General features: G+C 40.9%; 1 protein-coding gene across 6 annotated transcripts in view; it reads right to left on the minus strand.

The window, feature by feature from the left end:
* Positions 1–19993, minus strand: part of PRKCQ (protein kinase C theta) — a 141554-nt gene that overhangs the window by 26479 nt on the left and 95082 nt on the right. The gene's annotated exons all lie outside the window — the stretch shown is intronic.

Consider the following 19993-nt stretch of genomic DNA (forward strand, 5'->3'; position numbering starts at 1 on the left):
TGTGTGTACACCTATATCCCCTGCCCCTTGGACCTACCCACATCCCATCCCTCCCAGTCACCACAGAGCGCCAAGCTGAGCTCCCTGTGGTGTATACACAGCGGCTTCCCACTAGCTATCCACTCTACACTCGTAGTGCATACATATCAGACCCAATCTCCCAATTCATCCCAACCTCCCCTTCCTCCCTGTGTCCAAATGTCCATTCCCTACCTCTGTGTCTGTGTTTCTGCCTTGTAAAGAGGTTCATCAGTACTGTTTTTCTAGATTCTACATATATGCATTCATATATGGTACTTTTCTCTTTCTGACTTACTTTTCAAAGGAATGAGTTTCAGTATTTCAGAGGAACTGATTCTGTCCTGACATCCCTTTCAAAAAGGCAGGCAAGATAGTTTAGTTGACCTGCAGCATTTCTGAACCCCAAGAAGTCTGGGAAGTTGGGGTGGTGGTGCGTGTGGCGTTGCATGCCTGAATGCGCCGATGCAGTGCAGCAGACGGGCACGGCGTGAGGAAGGGGTCACCTGGGCCTGCCCACCGGGCCGTGCGGTGGTCTCGGGCTCTTCAGTGGGTGCTGGCTGTCCACCTACTGAAGCGGACAAGGCTGTAGGATGGGAAAAGTGGGGCTTCCCCAGTGGCTCAGACGGTAAAGAATCTGCCTGTCCATGCAGGAGACATGGGCTCCATCCTTGACTCGGGAAGCTCCCCTGGAGGAGGAAAGGGCAACCCACTCCAGTACTCTTGCCTGGGAAATCCCGTGGACAGAGGAGCCTGGTGGGCTACAGTCCACGGGGTCGCAGAGTCGGAAATGACTTAGCAAATGAACACGCACGCCCGAGCACCCTGATTTTGAGAGTTCTCATGAACCACAGAATTAGTAATCTATTCGGTGTAGGGATGGCTGGCATGTCTGCACATAAATCTGCACCTGTGAACCTCACCCGGGTGATTTTTTTCTTTTTCAAAACAGAATTAACTACAGAAGGTCACGAAATAGAGGTCAGAGGACTTCCTCCTGTTAAGTCAGCTACTGGTTATGCCAGTGGAGCTCGGCCTGGGGGCAAATACCTCTGCGCCACGTCCTGACTGCCTTAACATCTAAATCAGTGCCGCCCTGAGCCAAGGGCTGAGAAGCAGAAAGGGTTAGGACGGAGTGGGCTGGCACGATTCTGAGCTGACGAGAGTGCAGGTGAATCACTTTTCGACTGGCCTTCATATTTTGTTTCTGAATCGCGTGTTTTGTTCTCTTATAAAGAACTCAAGCAGGCCTGCTTAGAGTGTATTATTTCTGATTTCAGAAAGAGTTCGAACAAAGAATTAGCATTCAATAACCTCTAGGATTTGCCCCCGAGTCCGAGCATTCGGCGAGTCTTTCATTTTGCCTACTTAGCTGGCGAAACCATACTGTTTTGTCAATGAAAAAGTGAATTTTACGAGAGGAAGGTTACCTTACTTAGGATGCTCCTGCCAGCAGAGGAGTGACTAAGGTTCTTATTCATGACACAAGAAAACATTGAGCATCTTTCCATCCGATCAGTGAAACCAGTTTTATCTTTCATTTAAAACCTTTTTTTTGGTGGTGGTGCATGGCTTGTGGGATTTCACTTCCCTGATCGGGAATTGAATCTGGGTCATCAGCAGTGAGAATGCAGATTCCTAACTGCTGGACTGTCAGGAAGTCCCTGAAGTCAGTTTTCATTGGGGTTTGGCAGTACCCTGATTATGGGCACTAAAAGAAGTGATACAGTGAAGAACCTCTGGCTAACAAGAAAGCATTTGACACATCATTCAATAATGTTTATCTCTCAGCTCCCCAGTTTGCAAATATATCTATGGAATACATGCTGTTCTGTGCCTGGCCCACAAAAGCAAGAGAGTCAGAGTTAGTTTCTGTTTTGCTGTGGTTCTCTGACAATGGAAGGCAATAATTAATGCTGATATGCTGGCAAAGACTGAAGGGAGGAGGAGGAGGGGACAACGGAGGATGAGATGGTTGGATGGCATCACTGACTCAGTGGACAATGAGACTGAGCAAGCTCCGGGAGATGGTGATGGACAGGGAAGCCTGGCGTGCTGCAGTCCATGGGGTCACAAGAGTGGGGCACAAGTGCAGGAGCTGCAGGAGATGTGGGCTCAGCCCCTGGGTCGGGAAGACCCCTGGAGGAGGAAATGGCAACCTACTTCCGTATTCTTGCCTGGGAAATCCCATAGACAGAGAAGGCTGACGGGTTACAGTCCATGGGGTCACAAAGAGTCAGACACGACTGAAGTGACCAAGCATGTGTACACACGTGCCGTACACAGATGGGTGTTCAAAGCTCTGTGGTCCTCTCTTTTTTCCCTTTAAAAAAGGTCTTTATTCTTGTAGAGTCATTTGTTTTTTAAACCTTTTATTGGAGTACAGTTGCTTTATTTACCATGTTGTAAAGCAACAATGTTAGTTTCTACTGTAGAGCAAAGTGTGAAGTCAGTTAAATATTGAGTACTTTCAGAACTTCAGCACAGCAAAGGATTCTGTGTGTTTGTGTGCAAAGTACTGTATTTTCCAGGGCATCTACAAATATCTTTCATCACTTGGCTGATGGGATGTATTTTGTTCTTCTGTGTTTTGGGTTGACTAAAAAGTTCATTCAAGTTGACCCGTAAGATGTTATGGAAAAACCCAAATGAATTTTTTGCTCAACACAATACTCATAAAAATATGAGACACCGATTTAGGGGGCCTCTAACATCTAAATTCCTTTGTATTCATCTTCTTTGTGAAATATTTATATAAACTTTAGCTGTAAAAGACTTGATACTAGTAAAAGGAGGAAGGCAGGTCACTGCTATATACAGGAATAGAAGTACTTAGACACTTTGCTAATCTAAGAATTGGGGGGAAAAATCATTTTTCACATGAGAGATATGTATTCATCTCAGTGGTTTTCAAAGCCAAGGCCTTGAAATCATTAAGGTCTAAATTTAACCTAGATATTGTGCTTGAACCTCTACCTTGGTGGATCCCACCCTTGTTACTTACTCTGTCGATGCCTTGAGTGTGGACCAGAGTCAGACTGGAGGTGAGTCCCCTTCAGAGGGCTGACTACCTCTGCAAGATTTACATCTTTACTTCTACTGAATGTCCCCCCAAAAGCAAGGTTTTGGTTTGGAATTACAGACTGAGCAAGTTGCTTCCTGGACATCTGTATCTCTGGGGTGGGGAGGAAGAGCACAGAGCCTGGGTCAGGGCTGCCCATGCCAGGAGCTCACAGAACCAGTGAGTGACCCAGCCTAGGGCACAGCTTACATCCCCGAGGCACACCTGCTCAGCACCCACGCAGGGCGCACCGAGATCCCCCATTGCTCCACACGCACCCCGCGTCAGTATGGTTAGGAGAACATCCAGTGTCTTAGGTATGCTTGTAATTTAGAAGGCTGGAGTCACTCTGAATCTGGAGTACTTAATTTATTCCCTACTTGTTTACCAAGCCATAAGCTAAAACATCCTAGGAAACAGGTTTAGTTCCTTTTTTCAAAAAGAATAAGCCATCAAAGAAACCCAAAGATAATCATGTGTACATCTGATATCTAAATGTTGGGTGCGTATGTGTGTGAGGGAGGCAGGGCTCCCTGCAGGCCGGCAGACTCGTTCATTACTAAGGCCTATTTATATTTCTACTGTAAGTTCTAATTAGTAAAGCTCACTGCCTCCCTTAGATTCGTTAAAATGTGTCAGAAATAAAGTGCCCAAGTTTCTAGAGGCGTGTAGCTGCACCAGAACTTGGGCTCAGTTGGTATTTTCTGGCTTAATGGTCCCACAGGGTCATCTTGTAGTAACTAACAAATTCTCTTCTTCTGTAACATGTGCTAGCAGGGATTCAGTTCATGAATTTTAAAATTGTTTTCCCTGATATGACTGGGTCTCTACTAAGAGGAAATAGTGTAGTTAGGCTGATGGACTTTGCTCCCAAACTGCTTGACAGTTGTGTGACCTCTGGTGTCTTTGTGACCCCTGCAGGGGTGACCTCGATTTCCTTGTTTGTAAAATGGGGATGATAATAGTGTCTACTTTAGAAGGTTGCTATGAAGAATAAATTATCTAAAATACATAACATGCCTAGAAATGATTTAAAATATGTAACATGCCTAGAACATGGATTTGCACACATCAAATGCTTTATAAACACCAGCTGTTATTTAAGACTATAATTATTATACATAATATACATGCATGTTGAGAAATATACATTCACAAGCACAGAAGGGTTCCTGGAACAGACTGAATTTTAACATAAAAGACATGTTTTAAGGAATATGATTTTGATGTGAAAATGATCTACTCAGGTGAAAATTTTAAAGTTATCTTTCCCCCCTTCATTAGCAATGAGAAATTAATACTGAAAAAAGATGAAATACTCAAAAATCCTACTTCTGGATACCTTTGAATGATATAGCTAGAAATGACTCTCTTCTTTAATGCTTTGTGTATTCTCTAATTTTTAAAGTATACTTTGGTGTAATTACTTTTATAACTAAGGAAAATACTAATGAAATTTCCTTAAGAATTTATAAGTGAGTGAGTTTTCCATCCCCTGATGTTTCTATAGTATAGATTCTCTGTATTTACCATGGGGTTTGCTATTTGATACGAACATCTCGATTCAGTGTTTGATGTAAAGTAAGACACTTACTCCTTGGAAGGAAAGTTATGACCAACCTAGACAGCATATTAAAAAGCAGAAACATTACTTTGCCAACAAAGGTCCGTCTGGTCAAGGCTATGGTTTTTCCAGTGGTCATGTATGGATGTGAGAGTTGGACTATGAAGAAAGCTGAGCACCGAAGAATGGATGCTTTTGAACTGTGGTGTTGGAGAAGACTCTTGAGAGTCCCTTTGACTCCAAGGAGATCCAACCAGTCCATCCTGAAGGAGATTAGTCCTGGGTGTTCATTGGAAGGACTGATGCTGAAGCTGAAACTCCAATACTTTGGCCACCTGATGCGAAGAGTTGACTCATTGGAAAAGACCCTGGTGCTGGGAGGGATTAGGGGCAGGAGGAGAAGGGGACGACAGAGGATGAGATGGTTGAATGGCATCATCGACTTGAGGTGGACATGAGTTTGGGTAAACTCTAGGAGTTGGTGATGGACAGGGAGGCCTGGCCTGCTGCGGTTCATGGGGTCGCAAAGAGTTGGACACTACTGAGCGACTGAACTGAACTGAAGATGCTATCTTTTTAGCTCTACTAAATTGAAACTGGCAGGCTTAGCATTATGAAGACAGCATGACCAGGTAGCACCCGATACTCCCTGATAAAATCTGAGTCATCCGATAAAATACTTCTTACATCATTTTAATCAAAATAATACAAATTTTTAAAAAGATTTAAAAAAAGAATTGATAACAAAAAGATCTAAAAGGGAAAACCTCATTAAAGTAAAAGTTTACATTGACAATGTGAAAGATGATTAAATGTAAGATTAAAGTGACAGATTTAACAAAATCAGTGGTGTAATTCTCAAAGGACTGTGTTTGCATGTCAGTGTCCTTTGGAGGAATTACAAGACCCAGGGCTGTCAACATATCAGGACTTACAACATGAGATCATTCTTTAAAAGACATTTTGTGAATGAACATTCTAGAACTGGTAAAAGGGAAATGTAAACTTATCCTAATATGATCTGGCTTCTACCTGATTTCTCCTTAGAAGGATTACATTTGTTTTGCATAGGACAATGAAAATAAAGAACATGGGAAATGATTCACTCACAATGACTAGCAAGTCAAGTACTGAACCAGTAAGGGAATAGTTGCCAAATGTGCATAATTATCAGCAGAGTGAGAACTTTTTAGCATTAGAGATTTTATGATTTTATCAAACTTGTAATAATTTTGAGATTGCATGGAGAACATGGCAAATATCATGCAAATAAGATCAGGAATACAGATTTGCTTTCCAGAAAAAATAAAAGGAGGAAAAGAATAGTTATAGTCATTTTTTCAGGTTTTTTTTTTCTCCCAAGGGCTAGTGAGTTAATGTAGTAAACTTTATATAAGAGAAGATTTGCATATTTGAAACAATAAAGTTAGAATTCAAATATTTATTAAAAATGTCCAAGTATAAGGACTTTTCTGGCAGTCCAGTGGTTAAGACTTTGTGCTTCTAATCCATGGGGCACAGGTTCAATCCCTGGTCAGGGAATTAAGATTCCACATGCCCCACAGGGTGGCCAAAAAGAAAAAATCCAAGTGTACCAGCATGCTTTTTGGAGAATCATGTGTTTTGAAGCATATGTAATAAGTGCTGTAACATCCAAGATCTTGGGGTATGTTCGATTACAGCCAGTGGCAAGTGTGGGACAGTGCACCCTGAAGAATGAAGGGCAGTTGGTTCATATCTAAAAGGAAATTCTCCAGATCAATATTTAGCCCTGTGCCACAGAGTAAGAACTCCATACACAGTTACCTTTATCATGTATATTGTTATTATTTTGTTAGAACAAATGAAACATGTTCTATATTCCTATGTGTTCTCTCTGTGTGTATATATATATATATATATATATATATATATAGAAAGAGAGAGAAATATATATATAGAAATATACCTTCATAACGACCAAGAAGATAAGTGATGACTTTAGAATTCTTCCAAATCTCGCACCAATTAAGTGGCCACATAGGAAAGCACGCTACCCACTCCAAACCCCTAGCCTCCACAACAGGGAGTTGCACACGTTTCCAGCTAAAAAAAGAAAACATGCTTCTTGATATCAAGGGTAAGTACTATTTACATGGAGAAATGGAAAGATGCATACGAACGCAGTTACAGAAAGGCAAACCACAGGAACAAAACCACCTTTCCGGGTTTTATCAGCTGAGAAGCCTGAGAAGGTAAAAGATAAAGGCAATTAAGTAGGATTTGGTGAATCTGAAAGATTTTTATGTGGGAGGTCCTCTTTGAGCCTTCAAAGGAGGCAGAGTGGATTTGCAGACAAGAGGTTCTTTCCAGATGCGCTCTAAGGAGATGCAAAAGGCTGGTGTTTTGTGGGAAGCTGGTGTCTGGGGCTTTGGGAGAATAGCTGATGCAGGAATCGACCGACAATGCGGGCACGTGAGCCTTGAGGAAGCGTTACACAAATCACATCAAGGTGAGAAAGTACCTGTGCGCTTGAGAGCAGGTGTGTGGAAAGGGCATGGCATTTTCGACTCAGCAGACAACACGTGCAGGCAGAGCTCCTGCAAATGTGTGCATTAATTACCTATTACCATCGGCGTCTTGGGGGGGGGGGGGCTGAGGCTAGAGTTTTGAGTACAACAGGAATTCACTATACACCCACTATTCCTTTTTTTGTAAATTGTGAATTGAACATCTGCTGAATCAGTTTAGTTGCATAGGAAGGGCATCTGAAATATGTCAGAGTGAAGGGCAATTTCTGAAATAAGTTTTCAAGCATCCACAGTATCAAAAACTGGCAGAGTCCTGTAAAGAAAGAGACATATGCTATATAACACAGGAGTCGAGCCTGGTGTTCTGTGACGACCCAGAGGGGTGGGATGGGGAACAGCAGAGAGAATCAAGAGGGAGGTGACATATGTATAATTATGGCTGGACTGCTTTAGTGTATGGCAGGACCCAACATATCATTGTAAAGCAATTTTTCTCCAATTAAAGAATAAATAAAAAACATTAACTACTTTATGAAATAAAAAAAAGAGTTACCTATGAATGGGGACAACACAAAAAGTTAATTCTCATCTTAGTTCATGGATAAGTGTTTTTGAGGATGTGGTTTATGTGGTTTTCTTTTCCTTGCTCAAACTGATCATTGTCAGCACTGCTAACTCAACCGGAGGGGTTTATGGATTAGAGTGTTTTTGCAAGCGTTAGCCGAGGAAGTTTCTGAATGAAATGCTTGACATTTAAAAAACCTTCCAGCAGTCTTAATGGATTTTACCTTCAAACTACGGGAATTCTCACAGTTTGACTTTTTTTTTTAAACTACCATGCCGAAGGAATTTTTCTTCTATTTCAGATAATAACTTGCAGTTCATATGGCACTTTTCTCCACAAAGGATTCAAACTTCTCTGCAAATGCTATATATTCTTTAATGTTGTCCCCTTGGAGGCTAAAAGGGGAGAATTGAGGTTACAAAGAAACGTTGGGTGACTTGTTGAAAGTCACGGGCAGTGTCAGGCATCAGCTGTTGCTCTGAAGTCATGAGCAGAGGAGTGACTGTGGCGAGGCCGGCCTTGCGTGTTCTATTACGAAGGGAAAGTGAAACTCAGTTTTCTGTTTCATAAGAGAGACACGGCAAGGTAATATTGGCAGAGAAGAGTCATCTGGTTCAGACACGGCGTGTGGAAGTCGACGGCAGTGGTGTAAACACATGACTTAACACCAGCATTCTCACCCCTGATGTCAAATGGAGGACTCTGCATTTGGACGCTTGCAAAACATCTGGGTGTTCACTCCCATCTGGCCTGAAGAAGGGGGAGGGTCCTGGAGATGTGCTCTGTGATCTAAAATGTCTTGTAGGTGCGACATCGTAAAGCTACTGAAACTACTGTGTTGGTTAAAAAGCGCATTTGGGTTTCATCTTAAGATCTTACAGAAAAATTGGAATGCGTGTTTTGGCCAACCCAACACTTGAATTCAGATGGTCCTTTCAGGATTCAAAGGAGACACAGATGAATGCAGACCACAGTTTACTTTTCATTTCTAAGGAAAGATTATTTCCTTAACAAAACAAAACAAAACAAACCCAAAGTGTTAGATTCTGTGGCATCCCATACCAAGGTCACAGGTTCAGAGCCCAGAACCAAGATCATCTCTGGAACTGACTGAGTCCCCTAGTAACTGCTGCCATGAGCCCCTAATCTAAACTGTCAGCTCCCTGACCCCTTATTAGGTAAAAATGCCCACCCTAACCCATCACCTAATCACTTCCAGCAGGAACTGTCTTTGTCTTGAGACTATAAAAATTGGCTACTAATCCATGAAAGCATCGGCTCTCCCTTGAGCCAGCCTGCTCTAATTGCTGCGCCCTCATTATCTCTGCTCTTTGTTCTTAACAAACTCACTCTTTCTGAATTACTCTGTGTCTGGAAGTGTTTTTAATTTTTTAAAAATTTGTAATTGAATGATAACTGTTTTACAGTATTGCATTGGTTTCTACCAAACACCAACATGAATCAGCCATAGGTTTACCCATGTCCCCTACCACTTGAATATCCCTTCCACCTCCCTCCCCACCCCTCTAGGCTGTCCCAGAGTCCCTGTTTGAGCTCCCAGGTCAAAGAGCAAATTCCCACTGGCTATCTATTTTGCATATTGTTATGTATGTTTCCCTGTTACTTTCTGCATACCTCCCGCCCTCTCCTTCACCCCTGGAGCCTTGTCCATAAGTCTGTTCCCCATGTCTTTGTCTCCATTTGCTGCTCTGCAAATAGGTTAATCAGTACCGTTTTTCTAAATTCCATATATATGCGTTAGCATACAATCATTGTTTTCCTCTTTCTGACTTACTTCACTCAGTATAATAGGCTCTAGGTGACTGTGTAATGTGGAAATTCTTTTCCAACCCACGCTTGGACCACAACAGAGGCATCTTTCACCCCCCTTTTTTAAAGAGACAACAGTCCTCACATGGAGTCACCTGTGCTAAGCCCACATCACCAGCTGAGACTTAACACCTAACCTATTTGTAGTTCCAGCCTTCCCCTGTGATGCAGTCTTAACTGGTCAATCTGGAACTTTCTAGTCAAGTGTGAGTGAGGTCAGCTGCCTGATATAAACCCTTTCCTCCCCTAAAGGAAGGTGGCCTTGCCTGAAACTACCTGCCTTTTCCTTGTCCCTCCCCAATTTCTGCCTATAAAAGCTTCCAGGTTCTTCAGAGCTCCTTTTTATTTGCTAATTGAGATGCTGCCCAATTCAGGAATCACTGAATAAAGCCAATTAGAGTCCTAAATACACTCAGCTCAATTTTGTGGTTTTTTTTTTTTTTTTTTCAATTTTGTGTTTTAACAGGTTTGGTGACGGTGACAGGATCTGAAGAAAACTTCTGACAGCTTTGAGAACGAGAAACACAAGTAGGACGCCGCTGAGTCTCCCGCCATTACAAAGGCTGTGGGTGAGTTCCCCTCGGTTTTGAGCTCTGCTCTTTGCACTGAGCTCCTGATGACATTTAATTGGCTTTCCAGTCCCCTCTCTGCTCGGAGCCCCTGGTTCCCTGCTGGGACCTGCTGGCAGTTTAGGCTGGAGCTCCACATGGGCGTGGACTCCCCCTGCAGGTTCCATGCTGGGAGCTCCTGGGGGCAGGTGTGGCTCTCCATTTTTGGGTTTGCTGGTTCAGTCCTTCCCCCAGTCCCAGGTTCCATGCTGGGAACTGTTGGTGGGATGCGAGGTCTTTGTCTTGGCCAGACTGCAATGGCAGCTCTTGGTTATTCCTGGTGTGTTAAGGTGCACATTTGTTTGTCTTACGTAGATAAAGGCTACGGTTGATGGGAATTTCAGAGGCAAGAAAAGCCACAAAATTGCTGGGCATGGATTGAGCACTCACAAGCTGCTAGAATGTTCACCACCTCACCCAGAGACTCCTGGGTTCGGACAGGATAGTTATGGAATGGGTTAGAATGACGCTGAGTCACCTGCCCACCTCAAAACATCCACACAATGAGATATGTGCATTGTGTAAAAACCACACAAGCCCCACAGCACACCCCTCTTATTCACCTGTCCCTGACAGACCCACAATGCTCAGCCAGAAAAAGCTGGGACCTTTCAATTCTAAAAGCGTTAAGTGCGCACCTGCTTACTGTGTCAGGCTGGGGGCCAAAATATGGATGGACAGAAATGTGGCTGAGGGTCCTACCAGCTCTCCTACCACAGTCATTATGGGGAAAGTTAGTTGAGATTATTTTAAAAGTGCACTTGAAAATAAGACTTTCCAAATCAAACACACAGAATGGGGATACCTGTTTTTAACACATTATCAACTGGGTTGGTTTTTATTTTTTTGCAGAAACTAATGCCTGTGGCTGGCAATTCGTTATATAAGTGAATATTGAACTACCTGCATTTGAGTAAATATCAACAACTTTTTATTTTGGACTTAATGTATTTATTTGAAATTTTGTACATGTCTTACTAAAGCATTCTAGTGTTTCATGAGAGTGTGACAGGCAGAATGTAGCAGACACTGCAGGGCATAGGATAGAACATCTATTACAAATGCACTGGTTTTCACTGCATTTTCCCCTGGAAAAGCAGACTGCTGGACACATTTTTTTTTGGGGGGGGCGGTCCTGCGGGTATTATTTCCTCTTGAATATGTTTTTATTTTACCTGACAGTTGACAAAGTGGATCTTTGGGTGGGGCGGGGGGTGTGCTCTTTAGAAATAAGAAATTTCCCAATGCATCATTTTTGAAAATGTTATAATAAGCTTGTGTTTATAATATACACAAGGTTGGAACAAAAACCTAATGGAGCCAAATGTGAATGATAATGACAATTATGCTGTATAATGAACCTCTGATCAGCTTTAAGCTCTTACCTCTGCACAGTGATGCTCTAAAAACATATTGTTAAGTCTCTGGTCAATAATATTCAGGTAACAAAAGATGGACTAATATGTCTCCTGTTAATGATGTGTTAGCTGGCATGCAGAAGTCTTCAAAAGGCTTCAAGATGTCAGAAGAGCTTAATTAAAAATTTGTTGCAACAGGCTAATGAAATACTAAAGACACAGGAGGTACTTAAAACAGACTGTAAGATGGACATTACCTAACCTTTACTGCTCCCCTCTGTCCCCCTTTATCTGGACACTCATTCTAGTAATCTGATCCAAATAGTCTTTCTACTCTTAAGAGACCTCAAGATCATAAACAAAAGTCTACCAAGTCAGTGGACTTACAAATAGCCCCATGTCTACCCTCAATGGAAGACCCCCATAAAGGCCCCTCCCAGAATTGTCGAGACTGAGGGGTTTTCTGGTAAATTGCTACATTATTCCCTTAAGCAGCTAAGGTCAACTAAAATTCAAATTAATGAGAAACAATGACCGAGTTTTGGTGGATTCCAGTGATACACCCTCTACTGTACACCCCACTTCAAGCCTGCAGATGGAATCCCAGGAAAACTGGCAGAAGGCAGCTCAGAAGAGAATTCTTTCCTGAATCAGCTCTCCTGGACCTTTACCAATCCATGAGAAAGAGACGAAAACACAGTAACTTTCAGATCCACTTTGGAGACACCTCTTAAGTACAAGGGATGATTCTATACTGCAAGAAATATTTGCTGTTTGCCCTGACTAAAAACTGGTGAGATATTTACAAGGATTTTTTTTAAAAAATAGCTTAGTGATAAGAAGTTGGTCAGAAATTGGCAGTTGATACTGACAGCATCATAGAAATTTTTTCTTTTAGGCCTCTTCCCTTAAGCCAAAATAAAACTGTGTACACCCCAGAGGGAAATAAAAACCTATAGCCTTTCCGAAAGGGTTTACTAAAATATTCCAAAGGCAAACAGCTCTAACTCCAGAACACAGAAATCTTTTGATATCCATTTTAGTTAGAAATCTTCTCCCTGATGTACAAGGGAAAAAAGTGAATTAAGCATCATCTAGTTGGATGTGGTATATCAATGTAAGCTGTCATTTCGGATGCAACCCAATTCTTTGAGGAATTAAGAGCTACTGTCATGATCTTATAAATTTTGCAAAACTAGAAATTCAACTCAAGAGGCAGTTCAAAATCCAACTATCCCTTCCACCAAGGCCACAACCTCCCCTATTTATCTCAAAAGCTCTGTATGTATTAGTAGTATAAAAATTCTGGCCTTAGGAAACCAAAGTCTTTCTTGGAGGAACCTGCATTCTATTCCCATGCCTTTGAGATGTAAATGTTATCTAAACTTTAGGGAGGTAATTCTTATCAATAAGAAAATAAAAGGGGGAAAGTCATTTGAAACTTCAGTTCAGCCACTCAGTCGTGTTCGACTCTCTGCAACCCCATGCACTGCAGCACACCAGGCTTGCCTGTGCATCACCAACTCCCGGAGCTTGTTCAAACTTATGTCCATTGAGTCGGTGATGCCATCCAACCATCTCATCCACTGTTGTCCCCTTCTCTTCCTGCCTTCAATCTTTCCCAGCATCAGGGTCTTTTCCAATGAGTCGGTCTTTCTCATCAGGTGGCCAAACTCATCCACTGTTGTCCCCTTCTCTTCCTGCCTTCAATCTTTCCCAGCATCAGGGTCTTTTCCAATGAGTCGGTCTTTCTCATCAGGTGGCCAAAGTATTGGAGCTTCAGCATGGATCATTCCAATGAATATTCAGGACTGATTTCCTTTAGGATGGACTGGTTGGATCTCCTTGCAATTCAAGGGACTCTCAAGAGTCTTCTCCAACACCACAGTTCAAAAGCATCAATTCCTTGGTGCTCAGCTTTCTTTATAGTTCAACTCTCACATCTATACATGACTACTGGAAAAACCATAGTCTTGACTAGATGAACCTTTGTCAGCAAAGTAATGTTTCTGCTTTTTAATATGCTGTCTAGGTTGGTCATAACTTTTCTTCCAAGGAGTTAATTGCATGGCTTAATTGCATGGCTGCAGTCACCATCTGCAGTGATTTTGGAGCCCCAAGAAATAAAGGCCATCACTGTTCCCATTGTTTCTCCATCTATTTGCCATGAAGTGATGGGACTGGATGCAATGATCTTCGTTTTTTGAACGTTGAGTTTTAAGTCAGCCTTTTCCCTCTCCTCTTTCACTTTCATCAAGAAGCTCCTTAGTTCTTCTTCACTTTCTGCCATTTGAAACTTAGGTGAACAAAACAAAACAAACAATCTCCTACGTGTCTTTCCCACAAATTTCAGTGAAAATGCATTAGCCATCTGAGCAGGTAATTTGACTTATTTCTCTACCAGGTAAACAACTTAGAGCCAGCCTCTTTTGTAAGTAGTAAATTTCTTATTACTATACCTGATTCCTGCCATTAATTTTAAAATGAAAGCTATAAGGTCTCTGTACCTCTCTTTATGTTTATGTGTCTGTATACATGTGTTGTATGTGTATGCTTATTTTTCAACTCCTAATGGTATTACTAAAACTGTTAAAAAAAAAAAAAAAAAGAGTTTCATTTAGTTGGTTTGAAGAGAATTAAGCACTTATATGAAGTAAGGATTCCTAAAACTCCCAGAAATACACGGGCATACCTCAGCGATATTACAGGTCCAGATTCAGACAGCTACAATAAAACTAATATCACAATAAATCAAGTCACATGAATTTTTTTATTTCCTAGTGCATAGAAGGTTTATATTTATTTACACTATACTATGGGCTATAAGTTTGCAATAGCATTATGCTTTAAAATGTATATACCTTAATTAAAAATACTTTATTGCTAAAAAAATGCTCACTATCTGAGCCTTCATCAAGTCATAATCTTTTTGCAGGTTGAGGGTTTTACATCAGTGTTGGTGGCTGCAGACTAATCAGGGTGGTGACTGCTGACGGTGGTGTAGCTATGCTAGTTTCTTAAAATAAGACAACAGTTTATTGATTGACTCTTCATTTCATGAATGATCTCTCCAAAGTGGGCAATGCTGTTTGATAGCATTTTATACATGGAATGTCTTTCAAAATTGGGATCAATTCTCTCAAACCCTGCCACTGCTTTAACAATTAAGTTTATATAATATTCTAAATGCTTTGTTGTCATTTCAACAATCTTCACAGCATCTTTACCAGAATTAGGTTCTAAGTCAAAAAACCACTCTGCTCATCCACCGAAGTCAGTCCTCATCCATTAAAGCTTTATCAAGAAATTGTATCAATTCAGTCACATCTTCAGGCTCCACTTCTAATTCTACCACATCTGCAATTACTTCCTCCACCAAGGTCATCAATGCCTAAAAGCCATCCGTGAAGGTTGGAATCAACTTCTTTCAAACTCCCGTTGATGCTGATATTTTGATTTCTTCCCGTGAATCACAAACGTCCTCAACAGCATCTGGAACGGTGAGTCCTTTCCAGAAGGTTTTCAACTGACTTTCCCAGATCCGTCAGAAATGAAAATCTGTGGTGCAGAGCCTTATAAAATGTATACGTTAGAGAATAAGACTTGAGAATTGAAATCACACCTTGGCCCTTGGGCTGCAGAATGGAAGTTGTGCTGGCAGTTATGAAAACAACAATAATTTCATTGTACGTCTCCATCAGAGCTCTTGGGAGACCACATGTATTATCAAGGAGCAGTAGTATTTTGAAAGGAATCTTTTTTTCTGAGTGGATCTCAACAGTAAACTTAAAATATTCAGTAAACCATGCCAGAAACAGAGGTGCCGAAATTCAGGCTTTGTTGCTCCATCTACAGAGCACAGGCAGGGTAGATGTAGCATAATTCTTAAGGGCTCTAGGATGTTTGGAGTGGTAAATGACCATTGCTTTCAACTTAAAGTCACAGTTGCATTAGCACCTAACAAGAGAGTCAGTTTGTCCTTTGATACTCGGTACTGACTTCTCTTGAGCTATGAAAGTCCTAGATGGCATCTTCTTCCAATATAACACTGTATCCTCTGCATTGAAAATCTGCTGGTGTAGCCTCCTTTGTTAATTATCTTAGCTAGACCTTCTAGATAATTTGCAGTAGCTTCTACGTCAGCACTTGCTGCTTTACCTTACACTCTCAAGTTAGGTGTATGGCTGCTTAAACCTCACAAACCAACTTCTGCTGGCTTCAGACTTTCCTTCTGCTGCTCCCTGCCTACTTGGCTCTCATAGAGATGGAGTAAGGAGGGCCCTGCTCTGGGTTAGGCTTGCTTAAGGGAATAGTGTGGCTGATTTGAGCTATCCAGACTATTAAACTTTCCTCCATATCTGTCATAATGCTGTTTCACTTTCTTATCATTCCTGGGTTCACTGGAGTCGCATTTTTAAGTTCCTTTATGTTCACACCTGGGCTAACGGTTGGTGCAAGAGGCCTATCTTTTGACCTATCTTACCTTCCAACATGCCTTCATCCCAAAGCCTAATTATTTCTAGCTTTTGACTTAAAAGTGAGTAATGTGAGTCTTTTCCTTTCACTAAACTTTAGAGGCCACTGTAGGGTTGTTAACTGGTCTTTCAACTTCGTGCCTCAGAGACTAGGAGGACCCATAAAGAGAGGGAGAGATGGAGAAATGGCTGGTTAGTGGAGCAGTCAGAACACACTGAATGTGTGCCAATTAACACGTTATCAACAGGGGCATTTTTGCAGAAAACAGCACCTGTGGCCAGCGATTTGCTATGTGAGTGAATACTGACACACCACGTTAGGGTCAATATCAACATTTTTTTTGCACTTAATGTATTTATCGGAAACTTTATACATGTCTTATTAAAGCATTCTGATAGGGGAGGTGATGGAATTCCAGTTGAGCTATTTCAAATCCGAAATGATGATGCCATGAAAGTGCTTCACTCAATATGCCAGCAAATTTGGAAAATTCAGCAGTGGCCACAGGACTGGAAAAGGTGTTTTTATTCCAATCCCAAAGAAGGGCCATGCCAAAGAATGTTCAAACTACTGCAAAATTGCACTCATCACACACGCTAGCAAAGTAATGCTCAAAATTCTCCAAGTCAAGCTTCAACAGTACATGAACCGAGAACTTCCATATGTTTAAGCCGGATTTAGAAAAGGCAGAGGAACCAGAGATCAAATTGCCAACATCTGTTGGATCATAGAAAAAGCAAGATAATAACAAGAGAATAACACCTACTTCTGCTTTATTGATTATGCCAAAGCATTTGACTGTAGATGACAACAAACTATGGAAAATTCTGAAAGAGATGGGAATACCAGACCACCTTACCTGCCTCTGGAGAAATCTGTATGCAGGTCAAAAAGCAACAGTTAGAACCAGACATGGAACAACAGACTGGTTCCAAATCAGGAAAGGTGTACGTCAAGGCTGTATATTATCACCCTGCATATTTAACTTATATGCAGAGTATATTATGCAAAATGTCAGGCTGGATGAAGCACAAGCTGGAATCAAGATTGCTGGGAGAAATATCAATAACCTCAGATATGCAGATGACGCCACCCTTATGGCAGAAGTGAAGAGGAACTAAAGAGCCTCTTGATGAAAGTGAAAAGGGAGAGTGAAAAATGTTGGCTTAAAACTCAACATTCAGAAAACTAAGATCGTGGCATCTGGTCCCATCACTTCATGGCAAATAGATGGAGAAACAATGGAAACAGTGACAGGCTATTTTGGGGGGCTCTAAAATCACTGCAGATGGTGATTGCAGCCATGAAATTAAAAGACGCTTGCTCCTTGGAAGAAAAGCTATGACCAACCTAGACAGCATATTAAAAAGCAGAAACATTACTTTGCTGACAAAGGTCCATATAGTCAAGGCTATGGTTTTTCCAGTAGTTATGTATGGATGTGAGAGTTGGACTGTGAAGAAAGCTGAGTGCCGAAGAATTGATGCTTTTGAACTGTGGTGTTGGAGAAGACTCTTGAGAGTCCCTTGGACTGCAAGGAGATCCAACCAGTCAATCCTAAAGGAAATCAGTCCTGAATATTCATTGGAATGATCCATGCTGAAGCTCCAATACTTTGGCCTCCTGATGCAAAGAACTGACTCACTGGAAAAGACCCTGATGCTGGGAAAGATTGAAGACAGGAAGAGAAGGGGACGAAAGAGGATGAGATGGTTGGATGGCATCACCGACTCAACGGACATGAGTTTGAGTAAGCTCCGGGAGTAGGTGTTGGACATGGAAGCCAAGAGTCTGACATGATTGAGCAACTGAAATAAACTGAATATTTTGAGTGTGTGATAGGTGTACAGGAGGCACCTCTGTGCAAGGACAGAGCATGTATTACAAGACACACTGGGCTTCACTGTGCCTCCCCCTGGAAGAGCAGACCTCACACTTTCTGGAGACATTCTTTTAGTCCTGTGGGTATTATTTCCTCTAGAATACGTTCTTTTACCTGAGAGTTGGCAAGGTGGAACTTTGTGGGGGGCTCTTTTAGAAATAAGAAATTTTGTAATGCATTATTTTTGAAAGTTTTATGGTAATAGACTTGTATTTATAATAGGCACAAATTTGGACCAAAAACCTAATGGAGCAAAATGTGAATGACAACAACAACCGTTAAGTTATATAATGAATCCTTGATCAATCTTTTAAGCTCTAGCATCTGCTGTTAATTGTATCATGCTCTAAAAATATACTGATACATCTCCGGTCAATAACATTCATGTAACAAAAGATGTATTTATACATCTCTGGTCAATGATGTGTTAAGTTTGCCCTCTTACATGGGCATAGCTCATGATACTCAAAACAATTACAACACTAACATCAGAGACGACTGTAAAGTAATAATAATAATATAAAAGTTTGAAATATTGCAAGAATACAAAATGTGACACAGACACAAGTGAGAAACTGCTGTTGGAAAAATGGCATCAACAGACTTGCTCAATGCAAGGTTGCCATAAAGCTTTAATTTATCAAGGAAAAAACTGCAGTATTTGTGAAGTTCAATCCAGCAAAGTACACCTGTAACAAACTAATCCAAATGCTTCTCAGGTTCACATGATCAGAGATAATATTCAGTAAATAAAAGCTTGCTGAAGTTTGTTGGGTTAACTAAAAACTTAATACGTGCTCTGAATTATTATCATTAAAATAATGCAAACGTACAACTTTATTCTACTTGTTTTACTGGTCAAATAAGTTCATGTTATCTCTGTTACAAAGTTTTTCAGCAAGAAAAATATCTTAGGGGGTGATGGATGACTTGTCCAATGTCTTATGAAGCTTTTGTGGGTAATGTAAACATAATTATTGAGAACAAACGAGTCAAATAGATGTAAATGGGATAACAGGTTTTAGTTAACTTGTAAAATAGTTTCCTCAAAACTTTGTGGTAATCTGAAACTCAAGTTTTGCTAAGTTTAAATTATGGATAGTCATTAAATATCTAGATACTTTCCAAATAAGATAAAATACTGAAACACTAATTACTGAATATAGGTTTATCTGCTTTGGGCTTTTACAGACCAACTAAAGATTTTTGGGTTTATTAGTAAACACTTTTTGTGCCATACTGAGATATTTACTATCAGAAAACATGTTTCAAGAAATTTTAAAAACATTAGAAAGATGGTAACAATAACCCTATATGCAAAACAGAAAAACAGACACAGAAGTACAGAACAGACTTTTGGGCTCTGTGGGAGAAGGTGAGGGTGGGATGTTTTGAGAGAACAGCATCGAAACATGTATATTATCTAGGGTGAAACAGATCACCAACCCAGGCTGGATGCATGAGACAAGTGCTCGGGCCTGGTGCACTGGGAAGACCCAGAGGAATCGGATGGAGAGGGAGGTGGAAGGGGGGATCGGGATGGGGAATACATGTAACTCCATGGCTGATTCATGTCAATGTATGACAAAACCCACTACAATATTGTAAAGTAATTAGCCTCCAACTAATAAAAATAAATGGAAAAAAAAACTGTCAAGCCACAAAATAAGAAAAACTGCTAACATAAGACTTTATAGTTGTTTACTATTTGATTTTCACTAAAATTAAGTATTTTTAGGGTTAAACATTGTAATTAAAAGTATTAGAAAATGTAAGGGGAATATCTCTGGATGCAAGGACAGTAGGATATGTGATTTGACAACGGTAGGTATGAAGAATAGAGATGTATTTTTGTTGAGGAAAAAGAAGGCAATTTTGTCCTAAATGAGAGTGGTTATTCCAGAATGGAAAAAAGGAATAAACATAGGAAACAACAGTAGAAAGTTTGTGGGAAAAAGAGTCTTGGGAGCTAAGCTTTATGCGTGGTTAAGCTATCCACGATCCGAATGAATTTATTTAAGTAAAAAAGAGTTTTAGTCAAAATTGCTTTTTCTTAAAAGGAAAAGTTCTTTTGCATATTGGTCTACTTCTGGTAAGCAGCTGTGAAAGGGTCTTCAAAAT

The sequence above is a fragment of the Muntiacus reevesi genome, chromosome 2 (assembly GCF_963930625.1).
Source record: "Muntiacus reevesi chromosome 2, mMunRee1.1, whole genome shotgun sequence".
Classification (NCBI taxonomy): Eukaryota; Metazoa; Chordata; class Mammalia; order Artiodactyla; family Cervidae; genus Muntiacus; species Muntiacus reevesi.